This window comes from Mercurialis annua, linkage group LG4, assembly GCF_937616625.2.
Source record: "Mercurialis annua linkage group LG4, ddMerAnnu1.2, whole genome shotgun sequence".
NCBI lineage: Eukaryota > Viridiplantae > Streptophyta > Magnoliopsida > Malpighiales > Euphorbiaceae > Mercurialis > Mercurialis annua.
The window spans coordinates 2,094,459-2,103,431 of record NC_065573.1 but is presented as its reverse complement, the minus strand read 5'-3'; the positions used below and the strand labels follow the sequence as shown (position 1 = coordinate 2,103,431).

The following is an 8,973-nucleotide window of genomic DNA, read 5'->3' as shown; positions in this document are numbered from 1 at the left end:
ATTTGATTCTTGAACGAAGGCAATGTTGAGCAGACGATAGAGACGAACGAGCATTTGCCTGAAATCCCTCCCATCCGCGTTACGAAAATGAGGGGCGCGGAGCCACAAATTTCCCCAAATATCTTTCAAACACGTTCACTGGTCAATATGCAAGGTGCAGGTTTCGATAATGATTCTTCAGCATGTTCACATATGGAAACTTTGTTACGACATCTCCTTCCTTTAAACGACATTGTAGTGATCTATCCCAATCACGATGAAATTTCAAATATCACTCGGGCCTGTCGGCCAAGGCTATAGACTCGTTGAATACATTAGTGTAGCGCGTGTGCGGCCCAGAACAACTAAGGGTATCACAGACCTGTTATTGCCTCCAACTTCCTTGGCCTAGAAGGCCATAGTCCCTCTAAGAAGCTGGCCGCGGAGGTGTACCTCCACATAGCTAGTTAGCAGACCGAGGTCTCGTTCGTTAGCTGAATTAACCAAACAAATCGCTCCCCCAACTAAGAATAGCGATCCACCGCCACCCATAGAATCAAGAAAGAGCCCGCGTCGACCTTTTATAAAAATAAATACATTCCCTTTCAGAAGTCGGGGTCTGTTGCACGTATTAGCTCTAGAATTACTACGGTTATCTTTGTAGTAGATACCATCAAACAAACTATTACTGATTTAATGAGCCATTCGCAGTTTCACAGTCCGAATTAGTTCATACTTATACATACATTGTTTAATCTTTGAGACAAGCATATGAATACTAGCAGGATCAACCAGGTAGCTGATATGAGTATTTTACTCCTATAACTAAGGTCATTTATACTCGGTTTTTGTCAGGTTTATTATGAATTACATTCATTATTTGGTGTTTTATGTGCTTGATAGTGTTTGTTAGTGTTTCGGTGAAAATTAGGTGATTATCGAGTATTTGGAGCAATATCGACTAAGGATTACGTGTTGAAGTTAAAGCGTTAGCTTGCGGATAAAGAAATTGAATTCCAAGAGAAAAATAGCCTAGGTCTCGAACGAGACAGGTGTTTCTCGAACGAGACCCATGTAGGATTGGCAAGGGTTAGAACGAGATAAGGCTTGAAGAAACGAGATTTTTTCTCGAAAAGTAATGATTCAAACGAGACTCCTTGGTTCGACCGAAACAAGGAAAATTTGGCTATGGTCTCAAACGAGATATGGTTGTCTCGAACAAGACCGTGAGTTAAAAATCCTTATCAATTTTTGATTTGGATTTAATTTCCTACTCCAACTCCAACCGAAACTCTTATTATAAATTCGACTTGTAATACGACTTAGAAGACTCCAGAGCTTCCTCCATTATAAAAAGACCTTGTAATAGCCTAGATTAAGACATTAGATAATTTAGTTTATTTTTACTTCATCGATTAAATAGCTTCTTAGCATCTTTTTCCAGCAGTTTATAAGTAGTTTATAATTAGTTTCTGCGAAAAACGATTGTGAATATTTCAAGTTTAATCAAGACGATTCTTCCGAAATTGACAACTCCGGTATTTATTATTTTAATTATGTTCAATTCTTTATCATCTTCTTTGTTTAATTTTAGCTTAAGCATGTGCAACTAAATCCTTTGTTTGGGGATTGATATGAACACTTAGATTAGTTCCGAATTGGATTAGGATTTTTTAAGTGTGTAAATCGTGTTTTAATTACTACAACTAATGCTTGAATTGAATTGATCACTTAGTTCATGATTTTGTGTTTAATTAACTAATTGAGAGATTTTTAATTAAATAGAAATAGGTAATTAAGAACTTAGAGGAAAATACCGTGAGAGCGGGTTGGAATTTAGGTAGTCATAGAGTTTTCTTCATAATTACCATTTGATTATTTGATTCAGTTTTAATATTGTGAGAGCAAGTTAATAATTGGTTAGTTAATTAGGTTGGGATTTTATTCGGATATTTGAAGCTTGAGAGGGCGGGATTCGGTGCATTAAAATAGCTCGATTCACGATAAAATCACTAATAAGTCTTAATCCATTCTTTTACTAGTTTATTAGGAGTTATCAATCCTTGAACACTTTATCATTATTGTTTAAACTTTAATCTACTTATTTGTTTTCAGTTTATATTAGTCTAATTATTTGAGTTGGTTTACTTTAGTGTTTAATTAACTTACAAAACTCCATTGATTTTTCTAGCTAGCCAATTAAAGAATACTTTAAATTAGTTATTTAGTCCATTACTTTTGTGGGATCGATACTTGGTCTTCCAAAATTATATTACTTGCGCGATATCGTATACTTGCGATTATTTGCCAACAAGTTTTTGGCGCCGTTGTCTGGGAGCAATTGCGATTAAATAAACTATGATCATCTTATTCTTAATTGAGTTAGTTTTATTTTCAGTCATTTTTATTACTTTGTGAATTTATTGTTATTGGATTTTACGTTTGGTTTTCTTGTTTTTGGTTAGTGTTTGCCTAATATGCGACGAACCAAACAACCGCTAGAACCTTTTCAGTCAAACCTAACTTCCTTCGAAAGAAGTATCCGAAAAACAGCTCGGAAATCCAAAACAATGGAGGAAGAACATAACCCTCCTTTAAACCTTGATGGGGTTAATCCTCCGGCACCACGTGACGCTCTAGCTTTAAATAGGCCAAACGAAAGGGTCGTCGCTCATCCAAAAAGACGTACCTTAGGAGAATTCTTCTTACCCAACATGGACAACACCAACTACGGATGTTTCCCACCTCCGATCCTTGCTAACGACTTTGAAATCAAACTGGGGACGATTCAATTACTCGAGAGTCGTTGCCAATTTTATGGGTTGGATATTAAGGATCCAGACGCTCATCTCTCAAAGTTTATGGAGGTTTGCAACACATTCAAGAACCATAATGTGACGGAGGATCAAATCAAGCTTTGTCTTTTCCCTTTCTCTTTGAGGGATAAGGCGAGGAATTGGATTCAATCACTTCCAAGCACCTCAATCACAACGTGGAAACAATTGGGACAAGCTTTTCTAAATAAATACTTCTATATGGGCAAAACAGCAAGGATGACCAAGGAGATTATAGATTTTCTACAACTACATGGCGAATCTCTATATCAAGCTTGGGAACGCTTCAAAGAGCTTCAGAGAAATTGTCTGCATCATCATCTAGGTAGAGAACATCTCATCTCTATCTTCTACAACTGTACTAATGAGCTTACACGGGCAACTATTGATGCGGCATCGGGAGGGTCACTTATGAAGAAAACATATGATGAGGCCAATAATTTACTTGAAGAGCTTGCTATGAATAGTTGTTCTTGGTCAACAGAGCGGTTGAGGCAACCACCTCAAAAGGGTGTAATGACCCTCGAGCAAACCAAGAGTTTGAAGTGATGAAAACCAAAAACGCGGCACTTCTAGCACAAGTCGAGATTTATAAACAACAAACAAGTCAGAGGAACGCTTAACTTGCGGTAGATCAAATGGGTTGTGAGACTTGTGATGGGCATGATCATTCGGGAATGGATTGTCTCATTCTACATCAAAACTCAAATGAGCATGTCAACTATGTTAGTGGACAAAGGCAAGACAACGACCCCTATTTCAGCACCTATAATCCGGGGTGGAGGAATCATCCGAACTTTGCATGGAGAGACAACTCGGGTCAAGCCAATGCCAACCCAAATATAGGAGGAGCAAATTTTCAAGCGGGGAACCATGGTCAAGTTTTTTTTTTTCTTTTGGGCACCAAAAGACTTCGGCAGTTGGTGCAGGGAGGTGAGGCATGATGCACCCCCCTAAAGAGTCCATAGGTAGGTTGTGGATGCTTTGTTGATCCGCACTACAGAATCGATAGCTCCAAGTGGGCCATTTTCTGTATGCAGAACTGGCGATGCGGGATAAACCGGAAGCTGAATTACGGTGCCCAACTATGAATCAATTTTCTTTTAAAATAATTTAATTTTTTTTAAAGCTGAAGGACTTGTTTATATTTTTAAAAATAAGAAAAAACATGATAGACCGTGGGGGTTTTAAATAGTGAATACGGGAAGAAAAACTGGTGAAGACCCTAGTGCAAGAGAGGGGGGAGGTGCTAAGAAGAAGTGTGGCAGCAGACAAAACAGAAAGGACATACTTCAAGATTTGACGTATTGACAAGATTAAACATTGCACCATTAACTAAATAATTAAATATTTAATATATTTTTTTATCAAAAAATATTTAATATATAGCATTAACCATTTATCACTCTCTCGCTGGTTTGATCACCTTTTCAAGACATGTTACGCTTTCCTTGAAATTTCTCGTTCTTTCATAAATCCAGAAGAGAAGTGTTCAAAATCTACTCCATTTTCAATCTTCTCTTTAACATTCTATTTTTCTTTATTTCCCCGCCCTATATGTCTCGTTTGTCACGCCCCTAAATCGAGGGTCGCGACTGGCGCTAGAGAATGAGAATTGTAGTTCCGAAACCCGTAGCAAGCCTGAAATTCACTAGAACGTTTTCGCAATTATGTTATAACACTAAAGCATTTAATTACGAAAACATTATTAGTCATTTTATAAACACTGATTACGCAAATCCAACATCGTTATAATATTTGTATTATACACAACAGCAGTCATAAATATTTTTCAAAACTATAATATTGTCCTAGGTCATGACTGGTCACACAATGTAATACTGCAGCGGTCACCGAACTCGGACTATACATGGTAAAACATACTCCCGCCAAAACGATGGACCTTTAGTCACTCCAAGTCTAGGTACCTGAAATGTTTTAAAACCATGAGGTCAACTTCAGCTGAGTGATATATACCTTACTAACGGTATTATCACAAAAATAACATCGCAATTGAAATTCATTTATTTAATTAAATATAATATTATCATATTACAAACAATGATTTGATCGGATAGAAACCTTAATCTTAAACTCCTAACCTTTCCTAGTCTGTATCGTATTCGTATCAAATCATTTTATCCAAGTGGTACGGTCCCGAGATAGTTCGACCGAGTTAACTGCTACCACGTGGCATAGTCCCGAGATAGTTCAACCGAGTTAACTCATGCCACCGCTTAATCCCAAGTTGTGGGTCCCGAGATAGTTCGACCGAGTTAACGCACCAGATTCGGGTCCCGAGATAGTTCGACCGAGTTAAACTCATATCTTCCAAACATAATCCTCCTTTCCGATACCCAAATATAATTAGCATATATTGAACTCATGTCAAACAATTTTAAGTACGATATCTAGGCTCTTACAAACACTGGTGATCACACGGCCTATTGACGCCTAATAGGTAAATCGTTTCTTCGGATCACATATCAATTTCAAACATAGAACAAATAGCAACAAAATAATATACAATTCGATCCAACACCAAATATGTAATTCATTCACAAATACATAATTACTCAATACATAATTTAATTGTCAAACATGAACTATTAATATATATATATATATATATATATATATATATATATATATAATAAGTCCTATTCTGTGTATCTCACGGTAGAATAACCATTTAGTTCATACAATTTAATAATATACTTATAGTGTAATGATACGCGAGAGTAAAGTATACTCACAACTTGCTATCCACACAGTTCAATAATAGCATAGCGATGTCGCATTCTATATGTTCTGATTCCTGTTGGTAGCCGCCTCGCCAGACCTACGCAAGGTCAATAATAGCTTGAATTAATGAAAATCTAACTATAATTGATTTAATCCAAAACTAGGTTTCTAGCCAACTTCGGTTATCGAAACCGTTCATCTAAAACATTTTGACCCTTAAGAAAAATTGACATTCTTAATGTTTAAAATGTCTCCTACAACTTTTATTTAGGTCTCGGACTGCGAATAGCACCCGAAGGTGTCGGAATTTGGCCTGAAAGTTAATAACTTGGGGCTGTCCTAAATTTCAGAGCTGCTATGCGCGACATAATGGTCTGATTTATTTGAGCCACTTAGAGGCTGAACTAGCAGAAACTTATGCTTAGAAATTTATATACAACATCCTTAATTTTTCGTAACAACAAAAGGAACTTAATTCGAAGCTACATAGCTTGAGATAATACCCACGCAATATGACTGTTCCGCAGCTCAATAATTTCAGCAACATTGTCAAATTATTAAGTTATCTCTTTAATGTTTGGTTGATTAAACCAACCTATAAACTTGAAATTATAGCATATATTTCAGCCTCTAATCATGCTATAATTATCAATCTAAATCCATCACAACATTCCTAACATTTTCGTGCAAAAACAGTTTTTACGTTACGATTCGATTCTAGCTCTGTAGCTTGACGTTTTCCATAAAACCAATCGAGTTTAACCCTCGAGGAAGGGTAGCATCATCCCCCCTTCCTCCAAATCACCCTCCCCTGTTTTAGGCAGTGGAGGGGCTGCTTGAACCATTGTGCAACGCACCATGGCTGCTGCCAGCAACCCCACCGCGCGAAGCACGGTGGTTCATCATTTCCGGCCATCAAGGCCCCAAAACAACCACCAATCCATCTTCCACCTACATGAAACCCTAACAAACTCTATATTCATCCATAGCTCAACCCTCATAGCTCACAACAAATCAATAATTTCAGCCTATAACTAACTAATCATACACCGAAAGCATCATTTCTATACTTATAATCATCAACATCAACAACCACCATTAAAGACAATCAAACCAGAAATTTTTGTGCTAAACCCTAACCATATTTTCTTAAGTCAATCCGTCGATATCGTCCTCCTCTTTCCGTAGCCGGAAGAATCGATCAATTCCGAGTTAAAATGAAGGAGTTATGGTTAATCAAATTTTTTGCATCTTAATGATTCTTAAGGAAGAAAATGGAGGTGTTTGAGATCTGAGATTGATCTTGATATATTCTGATTTGAAAGTCAAATAATGGCCCTTTTATATTTATGACAAAAGTTCCACTTTAATCCTTGAATTCGCCACCTCCTCACGCTTTGATTCGTAACATTTCTTTCATCCAATTTAGTCCGTCGATCGCTTAATTGTTCGAACTCGATAAATATTGTATTATTTATATCTAAATAAATAATACTCTTCCACTATCTTATTAATTTATATTCCAATAATCGAGTTTTGTCAAATTTGGCTAAAACGCTCAATTTTCCAATTTAAGCGAAAACGACGATTTCCGTCATTTTTTCATCCTTATTTTTCTTTTATGAATATGGATATCCAAATTATCAATATTATTTTCTTAATTACTGATTCCCGTCAATAATTTATTTATTTAATATTTTTCGGGCAGTAAAATTCCATTTTCTAATTTCTCGGGGACCTAATCTTATTTTTAATTCCAACTTTTTCTTAGTCTCGTTTAATTATTTTAGGCATTACAAATATTGAAATTCCTTCTTTAAATTTCAATATCGACCTATCCTTGTCCTTAATTACTTAATTCCTTCGCTAACTCCCTTTTCTAGTCGCTCTAACCTGTAATTTAAATTTTGTTGCCCACTTCTGCAACGTCAAACGTACGGGGTATTACATCGTCTCCTTGACATTTTATTCTTTATTTATTCTGCTTTGTGCCGGTCAGAATCTTCTGGGTTCTGTATTTAACTGCTCTTCTTACACTTTTAGTGTCAAACTTAAACAACCGAGAAACCCCCCCTGAAGAAAATGACTGGAATCAAGTTTAGCGAGCACAAAAATCAAACCAAGCTCATCAAGCCATTATTAGATACGAGATCACCAAGATTTGCTCGAATATCAGTTACAAACTCATATGCTACTGACTCCTCTAACGACGAAGAATCAGATAATGAAATCTTTAAGTCGCGACGGAGTGTCAAAAAATTTGTAAACAATATTATCATAGAACCCTCATCTTCGTGCTCTATTCAAAACGACGGAGTTTTGAAAAGCCATTACAGGGTTTCACAAAAGAATGGACGGAGAAAAAGTGTTGTAGGGAGATCATTTATGGCGAGTGTTATCCCGTTGAAGAAGAACAGTACTACAGTAGGTAAAAGGTTTAGAGGTGTCAGACAAAGGCCTTGGGGAAAATAGGCGGCGGAGATCAGAGACCCTTTGAGACGTGTACGGTATGGTTAGGTACTTACAATACTGCTGAGGAAGCTGCTGTGACTTATGACAACACGGCTATTCAGTTTCATGGAGCTGACGCGCTCACAAAGTTCTTCACTCCCCCAACCAAATATTCAAAAGCCACTAACTCCAGCAATGAGTCTCAAAATGTTATTTCTACGGTGTCCGTTCTCTGTTTCCGACAACGTCATCCAGCAAAGAGGTTGAATCACAAAGTAAAGCCATTTCCGGTAAAGAAATAAATGAAAGCCGTGAAATCAAAGAACAGTGGGTAATTGATTTTGGAGATCACTCTACTTTTCAAAAATTGCAAAATGGTAACCGAACTTCAAAATGTAACATTTTAGTTACTACACTATTTGGTTATGTTAAGATAGAAGGATTTTTGGTCACCGAAGAAAATTATTTCGGGTCGATTTTTTGTTGATTGTGTGTATATATGAAATATAAGATATTATCTGTTATAAATAATCAAAATTTGATTACTAAATATGTATAATTTGACCATAAAACACTTAATAACCTTCCAAAATAACATATTTGAAAGTTTAGTAACCATTTTGTTACGTTTTGAAGTTCGGTCACCATTTTGGAATTCTTGAAAAGTACAGTGACCCCTAAAATCAATTACCCAAGAACAGTCGAGTGTGTCGGAGAATTTTTTGGAGTTTCTGGAATGTTCTTCAATGTTTCCTTATAATATTTTCGACTTTCAGAGTTCTATGAGTGATTTTTTGAGGAAACAAGCTTGATATCAGACAGTTTTTTAAAAGATGGTATTGGCGATATGTTTCTTGATTATAGCGTTGATTTCAATTCCAGTTTCTCTGCTTGGAATTTCAACGATGATCATTTTCAAGATATCGGAGATTTATTCGGGTCGGAGCAACTTATTGCTATTTAA

At 36.4% G+C, this 8,973-nt stretch overlaps 1 non-coding gene and 1 pseudogene across 1 annotated transcript; one reads left to right on the top strand and one right to left on the bottom strand.

Annotated features, from left to right (window-relative positions):
- Nucleotides 1-3,029: 3,029 nt before the first annotated feature.
- Nucleotides 3,030-3,136, bottom strand: LOC126679662 (small nucleolar RNA R71). Its single transcript, XR_007640948.1, has one exon. It is a non-coding gene; the product is annotated as a small nucleolar RNA R71 (small nucleolar RNA).
- A 4,504-nt stretch (nucleotides 3,137-7,640) lies between these two features.
- On the top strand, nucleotides 7,641-8,973 carry LOC126676302 (ethylene-responsive transcription factor CRF2-like; annotated as a pseudogene).